Genomic DNA, 22,539 nt, shown 5'->3' on the forward strand with positions numbered 1-22,539 from the left:
TAAGAGTTTCTTCAAAAGGGCTGAATTTATATTCTTGAACCATTGCCATAAATAATCAGAAGCTTACTATTGCTTGACAGGCAGTTTGAACATTGGATATAACTAGATAGTGAAAATGGGATAAATTACGCTTCAGATTCTTTTCTTTTGGAGAACATGTTGACTTTTTTTTTTTTGGTTGATCTTGGGGAAGTGGAGTAAATGGAAGCATTTTGGCAGAAGTTTCTTTTTAGAGAAAGTGTAGTTAGGAATAGGTGGGGAGAATCTCTTTTCTTTTTCAACTCTGTTTTAAATCTCAGATACTATAGTTTTAAACATGTGGATTTGGCTTCTTGGGCTTGATGCTTGCTTTGTTGTAGATTCTAAGTGGGTTCCTGATTTTATTGCTGAGACAGTGTGGTTCTCGTCCCTTGGCAATCACAGGGATGGCTGTCTGTATGAAAGTAATGAAGGTGTTAATTCTCGTTAACTTACAGCTCATCTGGGACCAGTTTAGACTGGAGCAGTGCCTTACACCTTCAACAGAAGGATCAGTGACACATTGCTTCTATGGGTTGCTCAGAGTCATCTGGGAGAAATTTGACATTGACAGAGAGAGGAAAACTCTTTAGGAGAAAGTCTGCTGCCTCTAGTGGGGAAAGAAAAAAAATCTCACGATCGGCAAAAATTCCTGCATCATCTTTTGAAGTCATTGAAGTGAAAGGGCTTTTTGCTTGAGTTATTCAGCTAACTGCCTCAATTTTCCACCTGATCTTTCATGTGAGTAAATACTTGGTTTTAATGATGATTGAAGTAACTAAAGTGCAGGGAACCGTGAAGATAATGTCCTTTTCTTTTGAGTTTATTTACTTAGCAAACATTTGTGGTCTACTGCGCTTACAGCTTTGCACTAAGAAGTGGTCACAATTCTGTCCTCAAGAAGGAGCAGTTAGGGATTCTGGTATGCGAATATGCTTATAAGCCTTTCCAGGGCAAAACCAGGTGGTGGTTTTCTTTATGTCTGTAGATTGTCTGATATACTTCCATGCAAAAGCTGAAGTCTCATCTCCCCCCACGTGAATGTGAATGAGAGCTGTACTGGAGACTTACTTATCATTAGTAGAATGTGGTGGATGTGATGGCCTAGGATAGGTCATAAAAAGGATACAGCTGAGAAATGGATTTCAGCTTTGTTGGGATAAAGTTCTGAATCTCTAACCCAAATTCATTCTCACTGAACAGATAAATTTTTTAATCTAATTGAATTTTGTGTGACCCAGTTGAGTCATGCTAGACTATAAAAACTGGTCAGTCCAGATTTTGGAATTAGTGAGAATGACAATTTAGATGAGGCTTGGCTAAACTTCTTTAGGTAGCAAGAAATGCAAAGGATACACACAAGACCAAGGATACATGCTGGTGTAAGTGGGTGTGGCTTCTCAGGACCTCCTTTGTCCCTCATAGATATATCCTGCCCAAGGTCACAGGCCTCGGCAATCTTCAATGAGGGAGGAATGTGTCAGGTCAGAGGAGCTCACAGATTCATAATTCTTTACTGCACTACGATGGAATAACTTAGTTCTATAATGTATCTTAGCCTCGGTTCTCCAGAAAGCAGACCCAGAACCAAAGGCTTATGTGCTCTTATGTTATCAAGGAGTATATTTTATACCACAGAGTGCAAGTGAGGGACCAGGGGAGAAGGCAGGAACAAGAGAGAGCTGTTTGAGGTATTGAGTGTGATAATTGTTTGATCTCAATGGAACTGTCTTCCAGGAGGTCATATAAATGACTGCCTCTTGGGATTGTCCACTGGGGGAGGATGGTGAGGAATTTATCTGCCATCTCCAGTTTTTCTGGATCAAAGTTTTGCTTTATGGGACATTAATTCCCCGGGTACTTATGAGTTACATTTATGTGGGTGCCAGTGGGTCCCACAATGTCTCATGTCTCTGGGTCAACCTTGAAGCCCTGGGGGAGGGGAGAATGGGAGACACAGGTGTGAGATAAAGTCCTGATGGATGGTGACTCCATGAAGTTGGCCAAAGTCCATGCAGAGCGGGCCGCTGATTGCTAGGTTAAGGGTATTGGTGACAGGTGAGGCCTGAGAGGACCTGAAGGGTTGTAAGAGGTGTTGGAAGACGTGCCTGATACCAATGCTTACAACTTACCAAATTCCCCATTGTATTCCTTGCTGAGTCATCAGGTCCACTGAGGTTTCAGAGTAAGGGTCAAGCCACAGACTCCCACACTGGTTATTTTAAAAGAGCGCTTTGTGAATGACCGGTGTCAGAATCACATGAAGGAAGAGGACACTTGTTAAAAATGTAGATTTCTAGATCCCACTCAGATCTACTGATTCAAAAGCTCTGAGGGTGGCAACCAAAATGGGTGTATTGAACAAGTAGCTCAAGCAATTCTGAAACGTACTAAACCTGTAGAACCACTAAGAAAGCATAGGACATCAGATCCTGTTAGAGTTAACTTTACTGAATCTTGCTCTATATGTTCCAAAACAGCATGTATCAGAGTAGGCTTTGAAGTAATTTCCATATAAAGTAATTTACCTACCAGGCCCCATTTATTTCAGGAATCCTGACAGGCTATTACCATTTCAATCCATTGACTATATTTTGTTTAAAAGGCCAAGTACTGAAGCTACTTGAGGTCCCTGAGTACACTTAACAACATCTACAACCATAGCTCTTATAAAAACACACTTTTGGGGACTTCCCTAGTGGTGCAGTGGTTAAGAATCTGCGGGCCAATGCAGGGGACACGGGTTTGAGCCCTGGTCCGGGAAGATCCCACATGCTGCAGAGCAACTAGGCCCGTGAGCCACAACTACTGAGCCTGTGCTCTAGAGCCCGTGAGCCACAACTGTTGAGCCCGTGTGCCACAACTACTGAAGCCCACGCACCACAATGAAGAGTAGCCCCCGCTTGCTGCAACTAGAGACAGCTCGCGTGCAGCAACAAACACCCAACGCAGCCAAAAATAAGTAAATAAATCAAATTTATTTAAAAAAACAAAAACACACATCAAACACACTTCTGTTGTCATTCATTATTTTTACGAATGTTCCTGGAGCCAGGAAGGTAACATCACAGGCCCCGCCCTCTGTGGCCTTTGGCCTCTGTTACCTGGGCATTGCCCACAGAGTGGAGGAGGAGCTGTGCATGGAGAAAACTGCTGATGTGAGCTTCTTAGGTTGAAACTTAGAGTCCCAAGAGGCCTTAAGTCCCCAGAGTCCTAAATTCATAAGGACATATGGTCAGCTAATCCACTTTTTTTTTTTTTTTTTTTAATTTGGAGACTTGTAGTGACTCTAAGCATTTTGGGTATTTACAGGAAAGGTGACCCAGAACTTTCCTCAGTAGCCGTACCAGTGTCTGTAAGCTTCAGAATCAGTCATTTAAATGATTCCTTTGATCTATCCTAGGTTTCTTTTTCTGGAACTCAAACCCATTGAGAACAAATCCTAGGATGAACTTAATCATAACTAAAATTTTGATTTTAATAGCCATAAAAACTAGGTTAATTGTAATAACAACTGTAACTGTGATACAAAAATAGTTTAGAGTTAAAAAGCCAATAAGGAAGGGAATGTGTGGGTAAGAAAGCATGTAGGTAGAAATCATGGAAGAAGAATAGCAACACACATGTTTGCTGAAGAACATTGTTCCATGGAGGAAGTTACCCCAGAGCTGGACCTAAGATGGCGGCACCATTGATGCTGAGACATCCTGGAATCAAAGAGTACCAATGGATAGATGGTCCAGACCTTCCAGTAAGACTTGGGTGAGAGAGTCTGGTCTTGTCCAACATCAGGATTGCCCAACAAAAGAAATGCTAATCTAGCACAGACACTCTACTCTTGCTTTTAGTAACAAGAATTCAGAAAACTGGAACTTGTCCAAGGCAGTCCAAAAAAATTCACTGGGTACAGCTAATCAAGCCTAAAGTTTGTTTGGCAACATATGGTAATTATGAATTAGTTGACTCGTGTGTGTGTGTGTGTGTGCGTGTGTGTGTGTGTGTGTACTGATGAAATTTTTAGAAAACTTTTAAAAATAGGAATTTTGCCTCTGCTGTCTATTTGTGTTGGGTTTCCAATTTTTGAGGTCTCACACTATGAGAATTTATAAGTTGTTGTATCAGACTTAGTTTATGTGCCTCCTTAGATTCAAGTTGCTTCTCTGTACGCCAGTCCTTAGCTGCCCGCTCAATGGAAAGCCCTCGTCTCCTTCCACCTCTCCTTGTGTTCATGCCAATAACCAGATTCAGGTCTCTGCTCAGCCTGAATAGGGAAGTATGAGTCCCGCTTCAGGAAAAAATAGTCCTCACAAAGGAATTGCAGAAGTACCTGGAGGAACTGCGGGAACACGTGTAGGGGGCAGATCTTGAGAATGTTAGTTCTGGATGGGGAGAATTATAAGATAGGGAGAATTCATTGGCAGAGGGGCACCCATAACTCAGGACTCAGTGTTCCAGTCAGACCCCTGGCACTTGTCTTAATAGCTTGCTGGGAGGGCTTCTTGAGGCCTGAATTAGGCACTGGCTTCCAGTAAGTAATGTGGAGATGCCATAATTTCCTTGACCTAGAAGGTGGTCTCTCTGAGGTTTTGATAATGAATGGACTAGTATGACTTGAGAAGACACCATGTGACTATGTCCCTCATCAAATTTTACATCTCTGCTTATTTAAGTTTAAAGTTGTTTCTGGATTAGTGAATTTGAGACGTGGGGCAAAGCAGAGCTTCACTCAATGGCTGACTTATTTAGTCAACAAATATTCACTGAAAACCTATTATTTGTCCATCAATATGCAAAGATGCATATGACATAAGGATGCTCCCTTGCCTCAAAGAATAACTAATCTAGTATGGAAGATGTATACCTGGAGGGAGAAATCATTTTCTATTCTCAAGGTCACGCTACTGTAAATCCTTTGGACATATGTGTTGTGGCATATGAATTTCAGTGTAGTGGTTCTATAATTGCTGTTTTTCTGACATGACAAAATAATAAGATCTTATGCTAGGTACAGAAAGAAGTGCATACATTTGAATAGGCTTATAAAACATTTCATCTGAAGCCTTCAAGTGAAAAAAAAGATTCAAGAGGGAAAAAACATAGATTCGGATACTTGTTTCTTAAATATATTTGTATAATTTCTTTATCTTTTGAGATTCTTATTTGGAGGCTATTGAATTGTTTTTCAAGAATCACTGAAAAAGCGCACACCATTTCTGTGAATTTCTAATTTAAATACATATGGGCTTAGAAGGATATACTTCAGGCAAAAATCTCATTAATGCTTCATACTTTCCATTTTGAAATTAACAAAAAGGTTTATGAACAAGGGGCAGAGGAAGAAAGATAAATTTCTGTCTTATTTCATTTCATCTGCCACTCAGACATTATAATTTTTTAAGCAAGGAGAACCACTTAGTTTTTGATAATTTAAGTTCCTCACATAATTAATAGATAGTTTTGCTGGTCCATCAACTTCATCATTTTTTTCCCATTCTTTTGTGACTTGCAGCTCTAAGTAAGCACCACAGTAATAGCTGAATAAGATGATTAATCTGTAAAACATGCACTCATTTATATGACTTTTATTCCAATTAAAATTTTGGAATATTATTAAAAAGATGAATGTCAACAAAACTGTTTGGAGCAATTCATAAAAACTATTATGGTAGATAGAGGATGATCAATAAATATTTGAGTGACAACTGCAGAAGAAGCAAATTTATAATGTGAAAAGCAGCCATTTCCTTTACTAAAGAATTCATTCCTTTAAAGTTAAAGGAATACTCTATTACTTTGCTTGAGAGGAATGCTTGTTGATTGATTATACATAATTAGAGAATGCTACATTTGGAGTGCTCATTACTGGCAATCTGTTTTTTGATGTGCTTTGCTTTTGTTTGGCAAATAGTATTAAGAACATATCACTTTTTCCTATTATAAAAATAATATGTTATACATTCATACAAATGTATATTTAAAAAAAAAGAAGTTTATTCATAATTCTACCACCAAAAAATCACAACTGTTAATATCTTGGTGTCTGTTATTCCAGTCTTTATACATGTACCCATTTTATCAAGTGGACTTACCTCAGTAGGGTACAATCAGGGAAAGGCATTATTTCCACCACCTCCCCTGCCCCGCCCCCGGCCCCAATGCCTTCAAATGTTTTCTTCAATTTATTTCTTCCTTCTTTATCTTTGACAATGTCTCTGGCATTCTTCATGGTTTTTCCATTCTCTTTGTCTCACCTTATTGGCTATGGTAGAAATATAATATGTACAACCGTGGGAATTGGCTACAGATCCAGGTCTTGCCCTGCTTCCTCTGTCTGCACAATTATTGCTTCAGATAATCCAGTTCTAAGCCATTCAGTGCATGACATTCCCTTAGTTCTAAGCCATTCAGTGCATGACATTCCCTTAGTTCCAGGAATTGGTTCAGAGGTTGCATAATCAATACGATACTTAGAAAATTTAGAAAATTTACTGAGAGTTCTGGGAACCAGGAAATCTCTCTCTCTCTCTCTGGGATAATGGAGATTATGGATACATAATGCTACCATGACTGTATCATATTGGGAAGCCGTTCTGTGAAGCAGCTCACGCAGGCATAATGATAACGTCGAGAGAAATGTAGAGATATTGAGCTGGAGTCCTAAAGAAATCATGCCTAAGATATGTGCTAACTTTGAAATTTAAGTTACGTGAGCCAATATATCTCATTCAATGTTTGAGCCAGTCTGAGTTGAGTTTTCTGTTCTTAGCTACTGAAAACATCCTAACTGACTCACTTGCGGTTTAAACAGATGGTTATTGGAGATTGTGCTCATTTCCTCTTGCTGAACTCTCCTGAGCTCAGTAGAATCACATGCTTTGTGGAATTCCAGAGCTATTTAATGGAAATGAAGACACAATTTCAGAAGATACTCACAGATATCTGAGGAGTATGAATTATACATTACGTTTCTGCAACACTCTTTCAAGTGCAAGCCTCAGAGGATGTGATGAATTCTCAAGAATATGTCCTATTAGTTTGGCTTAGTTTTGAGGGGCCTCAACTGAGCTGAGGGATAATTAAGCCTTTCAAGGTGATATAGAATCTCTGTAATGTGAAAAGTAAGTAATTAATTCCAGAACTGTTATGAAATTTATATGGCTAAAGTTTGGGCAATATTTGTTTTCACCTATCTTTACGGAAGTATTTTCTTTTTCATGAAGGTGTTCAAATACAAGTTAAATACAAGTTGAGATACAAATTAAGAGCTACTGTCTATGAGATAAATCTGGGGTCAAAATTTAGGCATACATATGCTTGTTGAATAGATCTCAGTTTTTTGGAGACCACTTTATTTCTATTAGTGCCCCTAGTTTCATCGACTTGATCGATATTATGATGCGCTTTGAATGAATAAAGGTGGTAAAACTTTTTGTGTGTGTTGCTTTTGTATTCATGGTTTAATCCTTCCATCACCACTGTTATTGTTAAAAAATTCATGGAGCTGCAGATTTTTCATTTTCTCATTAGGTGACCCATTGTTAAAAATTCTTTAATGTTCCTATTTAAAAATATTTGTGTGTGTGTATGTAAACAAATAAGTTTCCCTTTTACTTGTATTCATTAGTCCCAGTTAATTTCTTTCTGAATATGTCTAATCCAGGAAATATTGTAGATAGCTATCATGTCATCATTCCCTCCCTAAGTGTGGCAATGCCGAGAGGTGTGTCAAGACAGTTAAGTTCACAGCTTTTGGGCTTAACTCTTAGTCTAGGGCTAGGTTCACCTCTCTTTTTATCAGCCAATGTCTTGTGTCGCCATCTATGCGATCTAACAAGGGCCCTAGTGATTCACTTGGATAGAATATCTGTAATTGTGTTTGTCCCAGCAAATCTGGGATATGTATCTGCCTCGGACACGTTACCTCCATCACACAGTTAAATGATCCTTTTCTATGCTGCCTGGGTAAAGAGAAGTTCTGAGTCTTCACAGAAAACCCACCATGTTCCAAGATATCTCCTTGGGTTGGGTATAGTGTTTTCAGAAATTCAATTCTTGTTAGAATCAGTGCTTATCCAAAACAATCTGCCATGTCCATGTCACCAATTTCCAGATTTATAATTCCATTTATTTCCTGCTCTAGGGTTCTGCCTTTGTATCACGACAACTATTTCTGTTTCCTGCAGTCATCTCGGGCAAGGAAATAAAATTGTATGAATCCAAGTACTTCCTAACCTTCATGAGATATAAATGCCTATATACAAAGAACTAAACTCTGGGTTCAATCCCTCTCACATTTTCTTTTCTGTGATTCCTTAGGCAAAAAGGTAGATCAGGAAAAAAACCCTGGTCCAGGAAGATCCCACGTGCCACGGAGCAACTAAGCCCGTGCACCACAACTACTGAGCCTGCGCTCTGGAGCCCGCGGGCCATAACTACTGAGCCCACCTGCCACAGCTTCTGAAGCCCACGTGCCTAGAGCCCGTGCTTCACTACAAGAGAAGCCAACGCCATGAGAAGCCCACGCACCGCAATGGAGAGTAGCCCCAGCTCGACACAGCTAGAGAAAGCCCGCATGCAGCAACGAAGACCCAATGCAGCCAAAAATAAAAATAAATAGATAAATAAATTACTAAAAAAAGTTAAAAAAAAACCCCAAGGCTTCATGAAAAATCCCTGATATAGAGAGAATGAATGATTTTACAATGTATTTCTTTTGAGGAAGTGTAAGAACTAGAAGTACCTGGAGGTAAATATCAGAAAAATCAGTAATGGTTATAAGTGGCTGACTTTGGGGAGGGATGAGTATGAAATTGCTGCTTTTTACTATGTGCTCTTCTCTAGTTGATTTAAAAAAAAGTCACGTGCACACTCTACTTTGAGCAGTTCCAGACATGTCCCAGGTAGGGGACTGCCCATGGGTCAGGGCGCTGCTGTTGTGTGTGCAGTTAAGCCTGAATGCAGACCGCAGAATAGTTCCATTCAGAGCAATCAATAAACTATTACAGAAATGTACCACGGGGAAGACTCATGGCCAGGGGAGGGGACAAGAGAAGCCATGAGGGAGTCTGTAAATGACTTTCTGGCCAGCCAAAGAAAAGTCATAGAAGAAGAAAGAAAGAAGATAAAATGAGAGGAGAAAAGAAGTTGGCATCGCAGAGAGAAACGGAAATGCTGTCTCTCCCTTTCCTCCTGTCAAGGAGGCTAAGAGGCATGAGCGGCAGATTGCAAAATCATCCTGGGAGCCAAGGACACAGCCAACTTGCTATAGATGCTGGAACTGTCTCTGGATTTTTGGAAGCCAATGACGAAAGCCTGGAAAGGTGACAGAGACAGTGCTTTCTTCTGCTGTGGATGTGGGGTGAAGGCTATTTACGAACTTGAACTCTGGCAGGTCTGAGAATTCTGCAACCAGGGAGCCTGCTGGATTTCCAGTTTCGAGCTCGGCTCTTTCTGGACTGTGAACGGCCGCTGGCTTCCCTCTGTGCTTGTCGTACCTCACCCACTCCCTCTTCTGTTAGCTACCGTGGGGCTGGTTCTTACTATCTGCAGCCAAGTTTCAGGCTGTTCTGGACGCCCTCCTCACCAGCCCTGCGTGTACTCATGATGCCCTGCCCCATCCATGCCCTTTTGCTTGGTCCCATACACGTGGCTTGGGGTTGCTTCCTTCCCCAGATCCCGAGGGACCCTCTGGACCGAGGGCCCCTCTCCTTTTTGTTTTCCAGCTGATTCCATTTTCTCTTTTCATCCACAGCCTCTTTACGCACCTCTCAGTACGTCTAACAAAACTTCACGTGTGATGTCATCAGTTAACTGGAACAGCAATGATAATCCCCCAGCTGGTTGATGCCAAAACCACTAAGAGGAGGGAAGCTGTGAGTCACTTCCAGTAATTTCAGCGTCCACCTTAAAGGGGAGGGGAGTTACTATGAGATTCCTGAGATCTGCTTGACCCTTGGGTATCCACAGCCAATACAGTTCCCATTCTCCTCCCCATCTGCTTTCTGGCCACCTTGTGGGAGCGAGGTCTTACTGGAAAGCTCCTTTGCTGGGAAATGCTACTCCTGGCTCCTCTCTGAGGATCTCATGGACACGTCTCTAAAAGCAGGATCTCTCAGATCAACTTGCTCTCTCGAGCTAGGTTTCAGTAAGCATCAAAATTTACAATTCTGCTTTTCCTGTCACTGAAAAGGCAAAAACCCTGCTCATATTTCTGAATTGTGTTCTTAGAAACCTAAACCCTGAGACAGCAATGTATTTTTATGCCTTAGAACAGCCACTGATAGGCCCCAAATGGGTTTAGGCCTTTTTTCTATTAATTCTTACATTTTAAAATAAAAGCAATAACTGCTTATTTTTTAAAATTTATTTATTTATTTATTTATTTATTTATGGCTGTGTTGGGTCTTCGTTTCTGTGCGAGGGCTTTCTCTAGTTGCGGCGAGCGGGGGCCACTCTTCATCGCAGTGCGTGGGCCTCTCACTATCGCGGCCTCTCTTGTTGTGGAGCACAGGCTCCAGACGCGCAGGCTCAGTAGTTGTGGCTCACGGGCCTAGTTGCTCCGCGGCATGTGGGATCTTCCCGGACCAGGGCTTGAACCCGTGTCCCCTGCATTGGCAGGCGGATTCTTAACCCCTGTGCCACCTGGGAAGTCCCTATTACTCATTTATTTAATCTCTAAAATAGAGTAGGTCAAAAATATTGAATGCTGAAAAAATACAAAAAGAAGGCGAATATTACCGTAATCCCTTCACTTACACATTATTTACAATTAAAAGTGAAAACCCACGCTGACCACCTTTTTCTCCCTCCCTTCCACTCCAACTGCTATTAATAGTTTCAGGTGAATCTTGGAATTTTTAATCTTGACAACAGTCCATGTTAAAGAAAGAAAAATGTAAGCTCTGTGTGCTTCCCTGCTGAGCAGCTAGAAAGCTCACTGAATGTTCTAGCACCTTCAGGAGATAAAGGAGAGAAAGAGGAGGAGGAAGGGAGAGGGAAGTGGGAGGTAGCAGGAGAGGGTCAGAAATGTCTGGCGGCTGCCCTGCTTCCTCCCCTGTGCTGACTGACCAGAGTCAGAGAACTTTTTGCTCATCTAGTCCCTCCTCCCTGTTTACAGAGGTGTTTTTCAGCCCTTAGCTCTTGATGTATCCTGGAGAACAGGATACTGTCACTAATAAAGATAATGGAGATGATACTATTAACTACAGCCATCATTTCTTGGGCATTTATTCCATGCCAAGTATTTAAAATGCATCTCCTCCTTTAATCCCCACAAGAATCCTATTGTTATTCCCATTTCACAGATGAGGAAACTGAGGTCAGGAAAAGTTACACAACTAATGGAAGGAGTTCAGAATTCCAGCTCACACAGTTGGACTCCAGAACACACATTCCTCCCGCTGTGAAATAATCCTGCAGACACACTCATGTTATATTTGATTATTCTGTATAAAAGTATTTCCTAAAGCTATCCTCTGGGAAACAGCATTCCACAACATCTTTAGAAACCCACCCAGACTAAATCAGGAAAGTTTCCTACATGTGCTTTTCTCCTGACTGTAATTTCTAGAAGATGGCAAGAGTTCTTACCCATATTTAGACTGATCAGCTTTGTAGACTCTGTTGCTTACAAAGAATGGGCCAGGAAAACTTCCAAAAGGGTGCTGAGGAAGAAAGAAGTACCAGACGAAAAGCAGAGCTGTTATTAAGGGAAATTAATGGGTAATTCAGAATCGGCAATATTACTTACCAGTGCCTGAAACGTTGGCATCTAGGAAGCTAAATAAAAGGTTTGTGCAACCAGGAAGTAATAAAATACAAGCATTGCTGGTAATTCTTGGCATTGATGAACATCAAAGCAGGGACCGCTTGGGAAAATTACTTAAATTGAACCAACGGGTCTAAATGGCAGTTCAAGGAGGTGGGGAGGAAGGGTTTGAAATATGAGGCTTGTTGGGCAAACGCAGGGGAAGCAGAGCTCTCTACAGACTGATTGTGGGGTAAACGGAGGAAGGAAATGAGCTTGCACGTGGGGCCAGTGGGCTGAGAGGGTGGAAGGAATGATGTTCAGATGGCAGCCTGTCGAGGCAGTGACTCTCTCTAGGGGGTGATGTTCTCTTCCCATGTGCAGCCTCATTCCCTCTGACACTTGCTGCCTCCTCCCAGCAGTGGATCTGTGGTCCTATTCGTGGGGCCACAGTGAAAGGCACAGCTGTTCACTGGGCTCATGGCCTTGCAGGCACGTGGCTCAGGAGGAAATAATGCCCAAGAGACTTGGGAAGTCAAACTGATTGAGGGGAACAGGAAATGCTATTGGCTGAAAGTGCTGTATCCCAGGCACTGTGCCTGGACCTTCACAGGAGTTACTCTCAACCAACAGAAGATGGGGGAAAAATCGCTTGAGCAGATGTTAAACCTGCCAAGAGGTTGCGAGTCAGATGGACAGAGAGAAGGAAGCACTGAGCTCTCCCTGACCACTGGGAGAGGGGCCTGGTAGATGGACCTTGGGATGTCTGATGACCTCATTAGTCTCTGTCAAATCCCAGAAGCTCCCTCAGAATCCAGGCTTATAGGATAGAGTTTAAAAATGTGAGCAGGTAGAGGGAGCATGAGAAGTAAGCTAGCTGTCAGGTATTGATAAAATAGTTTGAGAGTCAGTCCTGCAAGTGGTTAGAACATGGGCTCTGGAGCCCCACGTGGCTCTACCGCTCACCCACTGTGGGACTTTTGGCAAGTTACTGAACCCCTCTGTGTCTCAACTTGCTCATCTGCAAAATGGGAATCAAAATTGGATTCCTTTATAAGGTCGTTGTGAGAATTAAATGAATTAATATATGTTAGGCATTTGAACAGTGCCTGGAACGTAATAAGCCTACGTGTGTTAATTATCATTAGTGATTATTACCAAATGAGACTAAAAAGCCCACCAGTCATTAAAATAGCTAACATTTATTGAGCACTTACTGTGTGTTGAGCCCTTTGCTAATAACTTCACTTGCATTGTCACCTTTCATCTCTTTACCACCACTCAGTAGCTTGCAAGGGGCAGAGCCAAGTTGCTGCTTTTAAGAGCTAAGCAGGAAGCCTTGGAGGGAACATGAAGAAGGCAGCCTACGGGTGTATGAGGAGCAACATTTACCTTCGTTAGTATTTTATGTAAAAAGGGACCAGGCATAAGTGTTGGGTTCCAGTTCTGGGGAGATTTTCAAATCCTGATTCCCAGACGAATTATGCGGAAATCTCTGAAGGTGGTACCCAGGCACCCATACTTTGTAAATCTCCCTAGGTGATGCCAGCCCACATCACTGCCCAAAAGCTTCTCAACCTTAGAAGCCCTTTTGAATCACCTAGAATTTTTTGAGCAATGCCCAAGGCCCTTTCCTCCCCGAGACTGAGTCACTTGGTCTGGGTTGTGTTTCAGGCACCATATTGTGTAAAAGATCCCCAGGTGATTTGAATGTGTCACCCGAATGACACTTTGGGCAGCAACCCAGGAGAAAATACATAGGTTATTTTTATTTTTATTTTTTTAAGTGACAATTTTTTTTAACATCTTTATTGGAGTATAATTGCTTTACATTGTTGCATTAGTTGTTGCTGTATAACAAAGTGAATCAGCTATACGTATACATATATCCCCATATCCCCTCCCTCTTGCGTCTCCCTCCCACCCTCCCTATCCACCCCTCTAGGTGGTCACAAAGCATCCAGCTGATCTCCCGTGTGATGCAGCTGCTTCCTACTATCTATTTTACATTTGGTAGTGTATATATGTCAATGCTACTCTTTCACTTCATCTCAGCTTACCCTTCCCCCTCCCCATGTCCTCAAGTGCATTCTCTACGTCTGCGTCTTTATTCCTGTCCTGCCCCTAGGTTCATCAGAGCCTTTTTTTTTTTTTAGATTCCATATATACCTGATAGCATATGGTATTTGTTTTTCTCTTTCTGACTTACTTCACTCTGTATGACAGACTCTAGGTCAGTCCACCACACTACAAATAACTCAATTTTGTTTCTTTTTATGGCTGAGTAATATTCCATTGTATATATGTTCCACATCTTCTTTATCCATTCATCTGTCGAAGGACACTTAGGTTGCTTCCATGTCCTGCTATTGTAAATAGTGCTGCAATGAACATTGTGGTACATGACTCTTTTTGAATTATGGTATTCTCAGGGTATATGCCCAGTAGTGGGATTGCTGGGTCATATGGTAGTTCTATTTTTAGTTTTTTAAGGAACCTCCATACTCTTCTCCATACTGGATGTATCAACTTACATTCCTACGAACAGTGCAAGAGGGTTCCCTTTTCTCCACACCCTCTCCAGCATTTACTGTTTGTACATTTTTTGATGATGGCCATTCTGACCAGCGTGAGGTGATACCTCATTGTAGTTTTGATTTGCACTTCCCTAATGATTAGTGACGTTGAGCATCCTTTCATGTGTTTGTTGGCAATCTGTATATCTTCTTTGGAGAAATGTCTATTTAGGTCGTCTGCCCATTTTTGGATTGGGTTGTTTGTTTTTTTAATATTGAGCTCCATGAACTGTTTATATATTTTGGAGATTAATCCTTTGTCCGTTGATTCGTTTGCAAATATTTTCTCCCATTCTGAGGGTTGTCTTTTCGTCTTGTTTGTGGTTTCCTTTGCTTTGCAAAAGGTTTTAAGTTTCATTAGGTCCTATTTGTTTATTTTTGTTTTTATTTCCATTACTCTAGGAGGTGGATCAAAAAAGATCCTGCTCTGATTTACGTCAAAGAGTGTTCTTCCTATGTTTTCCTCTAAGAGTTTTATAGTGTCTGGTCTTACATTTAGGTCTTTAATCCATTTTGAGTTTATTTTTGTGTATGGTGTTAGGGAGTGTTCTAATTTCATTCTTTTACATGTAGCTGTCCAGTTTTCCCAGCACCACTTATTGAAGAGACTGTCTTTTCTCCATTGTATATCCTTGCTTCCTTTGTCATAGATTAGTTGACCATAGGTGCGTGGGTTTATCTCTGGGCTTTCTATCTTGTTCCATTCATCTATATTTCTGTTTTTGTGCCAGTACCTTATTGTCTTGATTACTGTAGCTTTGTAGTATAGTCTGAAGTCAGGGAGTCTGATTCCTCCAGCTCCACTTTTTTCCCTCAAGACTGCTTTGGTTATTTGGGGTCTTTTTTGTCTCCATACAAATTTTAAGATTTTTTGTTCTACTTCTATAAAAAATGCTATTGGTAATTTGATAGGGATTGCATTGAATCTGTAGATTGCTTTGGGTAGTATAGTCATTTTCTCAGTATTGATTCTTCCAATCCAAGAACACGGTATATCTCTCCATCTGTTGGTATCATCTTTAATTTCTTTCATCAGTGCCTTATAGTTTTCTGCATACAGGTCTTTTGTCTCCCTAGGTAGGTTTATTCCTAGGTGTTTTATTCTTTTTGTTGCAATGGTAAATGGGAGTGTTTCCTTAATTTCTCTTTCAGATTTTTCATGAATAGTGTATAGGAATGCAAGAGATTTGTGTGCATTAATTTTGTATCCTGCAACTTTACTGGATTCATTGATTAGCTCTAGTAGTCTTCTGGTGGCATCTTTAGGATTCTCTATGTATAGTATCATGTCATCTGCAAACAGTGACAGTTTTACTTCTTCTTTTCCAATTTGTATTCCTTTTATTTCTTTTTCTTCTCTGATTGCCGTGGCTAGGACTTCCAAAACTATGTGGAATAATAGTGGTGAGAGTGGATATCCTTGTCTTGTTCCTGATCTTAGAGGAAATGGTTTCACCATTGAGAACGATGTTGACTGTGGGTTTGTCATATATGGACTTTATTATGTTGAGGTAAGTTCCCTCTATGCCTTCTTTCTGGAGAGTTTTTATCATAAATTGGTGTTGAATTTTGGCAAAAGCTTTTTCTGCATCTATTGAGATGATCATATGGCTTTTATCCTTCAATTTGTTAATATGGTGTATCACATTGATTGATTTGTGTATATTGAAGAATCCTTGCATCCCTGGGATAAACCCCACTTGAGCATGGTGTATGATCCTTTTAATGTGCTGTTGGATTCTGTTTGCTAGTATTTTATTGAGGATTTTTGTATCTATGTTCATCAGTGATATTGGCCTGTAGTCTTCTTTTTTATGTAACATCTTTTTGGTTGTTACATTATCTGGTTTTGGTATCAGGGTGATGGTGGCCTCGTAGAATGAGTTTGGGAGTGTTCCTCCCTCTGCTATATTTTGGAAGAGTTTGAGAAGGGTAGGTGTTAGCTCTTCTCTAAATGTTTGATAGAATTTGCCTGTGAATCCATATGGTCCTAGGCTTTTGTTTGTTGGAAGATTTTAAATCACAGTTTCAATTTCAGGGCTTGTGATTGGTCTGTTTATATTTTCTATTTCTTCCTGGTTTAGTCTCAGAAGGTTGTGCTTTTCTAAGAAATTGTCCATTTCTTCCAGGTTGTCCATTTTATTGGAACATAGTTACTTGTAGTAATCTCTCATGATCCTTTGTATTTCTGCAGTGTCAGTTGTTACTTCTCCTTTTTCATTTCAAATTCTGTTGATTTGAGTCTTCTCCCTTTTTTTCTTGATGAGTCTGGCTAATGGTTTATCAATTTTGTTTATCTTCTCAAAGAACCAGCTTTTAGTTTTATTGATCTTTGCTATTGTTTCTTTCATTTCTTTTTCATTTATTTCTGCTCTGATCTTTATGATTTCTTTCCTTCTGCTAACTTTGGGGTTTTTTTGTTCTTCTTTCCCTCATTGCTTTAGGTTGTTTGAGAGTTTTCTTGTTTCTTGAGGTAGGCTTGTATTGCTATAAACTTCCCTCTTAGAATGGCTTTTGCTGCATCCCATAGGTTTTGGATCGTCGTGTTTTCATTGTCTTTTTTTTCTTTGTCATTTGTTTTTAGGTATTTTTTTATTTCCTCTTTGATTTCTTCAGTGATCTCTTGGTTATTTAGTAGTGTATTGTTTAGCCTCCATATGTTTGTATTTTTTTACAGTTTTTTTCTTGTAATTGATATCTAGACTCATAGCGTTGTGGTTGGAAAAGATACTTGATACGATTTCAATTTTCTTACATTTGCCAAGGCTTGATTTGTGACCCAAGATATGATCTATCCTGGAGAATGTTCCATGAGCACTTGAGAAGAAAGTGTATTCTGTTGTTTTTGGATGGAATGTCCTGTAAATATCAATTAAGTCCATCTTTTTAAATGTATCATTTAAAGCTTGTGTTTCCTTATTTATTTTCATTTTGGATGATCTGTCCATTGGTGAAAGTGGGGTGTTAAAGTCCCCTACTATGATTGTGTTACTGTCGATTTCCCGCTTTATGGCTGTTAGCGTTTGCCTTATGTATTCAGGTGCTCTTATGTTGGGTGCATAAATACTTACAATTGTTATATCTTCTTCTTGGATTGATCCCTTGATCATTATGTAGTGTCCTTCTTTGTCTCTTGTAATAGTCTTTATTTTAAAGTCTATTTTGTCTGATATGAGAATTGCTACTCCAGCTTTCTTTTGATTTCCATTTGCATGGAATATCTTTTTACATCCCCTCACTTTCAGTCTGTATGTGTCCCTAGGTCTGAAGTCAGTCTCTTGTAGACAGTATATATATGGGTCTTGTTTTTGTATCCATTCAGCCAGTCTAGGTCTTTTGGTGGGAGCATTTAATCCATTAACATTTAAGCTAATTATTGATATGTATGTTCCTATTACCATTTTGTTAATTGTTTTGGGTTTATTATTGTAAGTCTTTTCCTTCTTTTGTGTTTCCTGCCTAGAGAAGTTCCTTTAGCATTTGTTGTAAAGCTGGTTTGGTGGTGCTGAATTCTCTTAGCTTTTGCTTGTCCGTAATGGTTTTAATTTCTCCACCGAATCTGAATGAGATCCTTGCTGGGTAGAGTAATCTTGGTTGTAGTTTTTTCCCTTTCATCACTTTAAATATGTCCTGCCACACCCTTCTGGCTTGCAGAGTTTCTGCTGAAAGAGCAGCTGTTAACCTTATGGGGATTCCTTTGTATGTTATTTGTTGATTTTCCCTTGCTGCTTTTAATATTTTTTGTTTGAATTTAATTTTTGATAGTTTGATTAGTATGTGTCTTGGCATTTTTCTCCTTGGATTTATCCTGTATGGGACTCTCTGCTCTTCCTGGACTTGATTGACTCTTTCCTTTCCCATATTAGGGAAGTTTTCAACTATAATCTCTTCAAATATTTTCTCAGTCCTTTTCTTTTTCTCTTCTTTTCTGAGACCCCTATATTTCAAATGTTGGTACATTTAGTGTTGTCCCAGAGGTCTTTGAGACCATCCTCAATTCTTTTCATTTTTTTTTTTCTTTATTCTGCTCTGTGGTAGTTATTTCCACTATTTTATCTTCCAGGTCACTTCTCCGTTCTTCTGCCTCAGTTATTCTGCTATTGGTTCCTTTTAGAGAATTTTTAATTTCACTTTTTTGTTGTTCATCATTATTTGTTTGCTATTTAGTTCTTCTAGGTCCTTGTTAAACGTTTCTTGTATTTTCTCCATTCTATTTCCAAGATTTTGGATTATCTTTACTATCCTTACTCTGAATTCTTTTTCAGGTAGACTGCCTATATCCTCTTCATTTGTTTGGTCTGGTGGGTTTCTACCTTGCTCCTTCATCTGCTGTGTATTTCTCTGTCTTCTCATTTTGTTTAACTTACTGTGTTTGGGGTCTCCTTTTCGCAGGCTGCAGGTTTGTAGTTCCCGTTGTTTTTGGTGTCTGCCCCCAGTGGGTAAGGGTGGTTCAGTGGCTTGTATAGGCTTCCTGGTGGAGGGGACTGGTGCCTGTGTTCTGGTGGGTGAAGCTGGATCTTGTCTTTCTGGTGGGCAGGACTGTGTCCAGTGGTGTGTTTTGGGGTGTCTCTGAACTTAGTATGATTTTAGGCAGCCTGTCTGCTAATGGGTGGGATTTTGTTCCTATCTTGCTAGTTATTTGGCATGGGGTGTCCAGCACTGGAGCTTGCTGGTCATTGAGTGGAGCTGGGTCTTATCATTGAGACGGCGATCTCTGGGAGAGTTCTTGCTTATTGATATTACGTGGGGCCAGGAGGTCTCTGGTGGTCCGATGTCCTGAACTCAGCTCTCCCACCTCAGAGGCTGACGCCTGACACCTGGCCGGAGCACCAAGACCCTGTTAGCCACACGGCTGGAGTGCCTTCAGAGTCGGAGAAGCTTGCTTGCAGTGGCTGTCCTTCTGTGCTGCCAATTAGAATCACCTGGTTCTTCCTTGTTTTACCCCAAAGGCAGTGTTCCACAGAGAAAAACGGTAGCCTTGAAAATAGTCACAGCTCTGAGATGGCTTTTTTTTTTCCTTTGTGGTTAGTCGGGTTTCACTTGCTCACAGGGGGCTACGTGCAGAGGTTTCACACCGGCTCTTCCGACCAGAGTTCCTAGTGCGGAATGGCTGCCATCAGCACCTCAGCTCAGGCGGGCGTGTGCAGAAGTCTGTAGGTTATTTTTAAGAAAAAAAAAAAAAAAAAGAAGTAAAATTCAGGACACATCTATATCAGCCATTTACATGTTTGGGACTTTGATCTTGAGTTCATGTTCTACATCATTCTTATGACAACTCAGTCAATGACAAATACCACATATTGAGATTTGTTAGAATGAAAAAGTCATAAAATAATTCATATTGACATATTTGTAAGACATGATCCAAGGGAACTTTTGGGGGCATTGTAAGAGCTGCTGGGGCCCTTGCAAAATGATAAAGAAACAAGAGAGTACTGAAGAAACAGGATCCCACTCTGGTTCTCTTTGCTTAGGGTCACACACCAAGTAACTTTCACAACACTAAGAACAGCTGTTGTTCCTGTCATGTCATCTTAAATCCAGCCCCTTAAAAATCTATCGAACTTATGAAACGTCTCTGTGGTGAAGGTACAGTCACAGATTCCAGGAGGGTAGTGAGGGTGGGTCAGAGCCCACACTGTAAGGGTGATGGGCAGGCTGGGCACTGGTGGAGCTGATCTTCGTCAGTGACTGTGAACCTCATTCTGTCCTCCCATGGCTGGTACAGTTGCCGAAACTCGGCCTCTGTTCACCGGTGCTGAATAGAAATCTGGAGACAGAGTTTTGGATGAAGTAGAAAAGAGTAGCTTTTATTGCTGTGCCAGGCAAAGGGGGCCACAGCGGGCTAATGCCCTCAAGACTGTGTGACCCACCCTGGAGCGGGTAGTGAGGAGTTTTCAAGGAGCAGGTGGTAATCAGCTCATGGACAATTCTCGGATTGGTTGGTATCGAGGTGAAGTTTCAAGCATCATCAACCTTCTGGTTTCAACCAGTCTAGGGTCTATGTGCTTGTTGTCAGCAGTTTTCATCTGGTGAGGGTCTGCTTCCTGTACAAACAACTTAGGAATGTGTGTCAGGCCTTTATCCATATCTTTCAGGGAGCTGGGAGTTCAATGATTCTGCAGTGTGGCAGAATTATAGTCTAAATTGTTACCAGTTCCCCAGCCCAACAGCTATTCTTTGTTTCTACACCTTCACATTTCCCAGTTATTAATTCTTTTAAAAAAAATTTTTTTTTAGTTTTATTTATTTGTTTATTTATTTTTGGCTGCGTTGCATCTTCGTTTCTGTGCGAGGGCTTTCTCTAGTTGCGGCAAGCGGGGGCCACTCTTCATTATGGTGCGCGGGCCTCTCACTATTGCGGCCTCTCTTGTTGTGGAGCACAGGCTCCAGATGCGCAGGCTCAGTAGTTGTGGCTCACGGGCCTAGTTGCTCCGCGGCATGTGGGATCTTCCCAGACCAGGGCTTGAACCCATGTCCCCTGCATCAGCAGGCAGATTCTCAACCACTGCGCCACCAGGGAAGCCCCCAGTCATTAACTCTTGAGTCAGCATTTTACTTCAAGAGACAAGGACACAGGGACCTGTACACCGTTTCAGTACCTGGCCTGACTGTGAGGTAAAACTATAAAGTGGGCAGAGAGTGTTCAGTATTCATTCTCCCAGCCCCCTTCACCCGCCCAGAGCTGTCCTGGTCTTCTGAGCCTGCCCTGGAAGGGAGGTGGTAAAGTCCGTGGAGGGCAGGTGGTCCTAAGCCCAGCATGACCTTACTTGCCATGTGACTTTGCGTAAACCCCTTACTTTGCTGAGCCTCAGTCTCCCCATCTGTAAAATGGGCCAATAGCATCTATTTCAAAGATTGTCATTAGGATTAGAGGAAAGGCATTTAAAGTCGCCATAGTAGATGCTTTGTAAGTGTTACCCACTGCAGGCTGGTGTTCAGGGAGAGAGGCTTTTTGGGCCACACAGGTCTACGTGCTAGTGATTGCTGAAACCTGGGCCATCGGAGAGAGAAATGTGTTAGTCTGGGACCTGTGTCCCACCACTGACTTGTATGACCCTCTGTCAAATGGGCGGATCATTCCTGATGGTTCTCATGGAAATACAGAAATTCATAAGTATTTCATTTCACATAAGAATGACTTAGGAGCTTAGAGTTTCTGGAATAACGGGAGACAGGCTGGGACCTGAAACCTGGGACCTGGGACCCTTTGCTGCAGTGCTTGAACCTGGACAAATGTCTCCTCAAGCAACAAAATACAAAGAAACTATAACTAAAAATAACTGCGTGCCTATGTGCATGCACAGTTGGGGCAAATTATGAACAAGATACAAAAAGACCAAAAATCCAACTGCTACTTCTGAGGAGCAGGGAGCAAAAGCAGGGTACGCCGCATGCGCCCTGCACACAGCACCACAAAGGGGGCGGGCAGACCACCTAAACCTCTCCTTGGCCTGACCCCTGGACCAACCCCTACCTTCCCCCCACATAAGGAAGCAGCTCACCGCCCCCCACCCCGCCCCAGGGAGGGAGCAAGGGCACTTTTACTTGTTTTCACTCCCTCCTGCTGTATCCTGAGTCCCAATAAAGCCTTGCCTGAATTTCTCTAACCCTGGTCTGTAACAACAGTGCCTATTACATTTTAAGTTAAAACATCTAATCATTCAATTTCAAGCACCAGTATTCTTGGCAAATAATGCTGAAATTGGTTTTTTCATTTATTTTACTAATTGAGTGTATTGGGGAAAGAACCAATGCACATTTAAAAAACCTCAAACTCCCCAAAGGGTTTCAGCACAACATTTTAAAAGGCAAGTTGAGGGAGGGGCGTCCCAGGGTCTGTGATCCGCTTGTGCATAATTCTCTGATTGGTTGATGGTGAGGTAACAGGGAGGTTAACATTATCAATCCTTAGGCGCCAGAAGGTCAGGGGCTACGTGCTCATGATCATCAAGGAGTTAATTTCTTCCACTTGGTGGTGATTTTTAGCATCTGAAAAACTCAGGAAATATGCATATCTGGGTACTTCCGAGAGGAGTTACAGCAGAGGACATGGGGGAGGGTTCTGTCCTGGGAAGGCCCAAGGTCCTGCTCAGTTATAGACTGGAGTCTGTACTCCAGTACAGTGGTTTTTGCAGGGCTGGGCACGGGTGCACTTCAGATATGTTTTATTTGCTTTGTTGTCTGCAGTCTTCACAG

Source organism: Balaenoptera ricei, chromosome 18 (genome assembly GCF_028023285.1).
Source record: "Balaenoptera ricei isolate mBalRic1 chromosome 18, mBalRic1.hap2, whole genome shotgun sequence".
Taxonomy (NCBI): domain Eukaryota; kingdom Metazoa; phylum Chordata; class Mammalia; order Artiodactyla; family Balaenopteridae; genus Balaenoptera; species Balaenoptera ricei.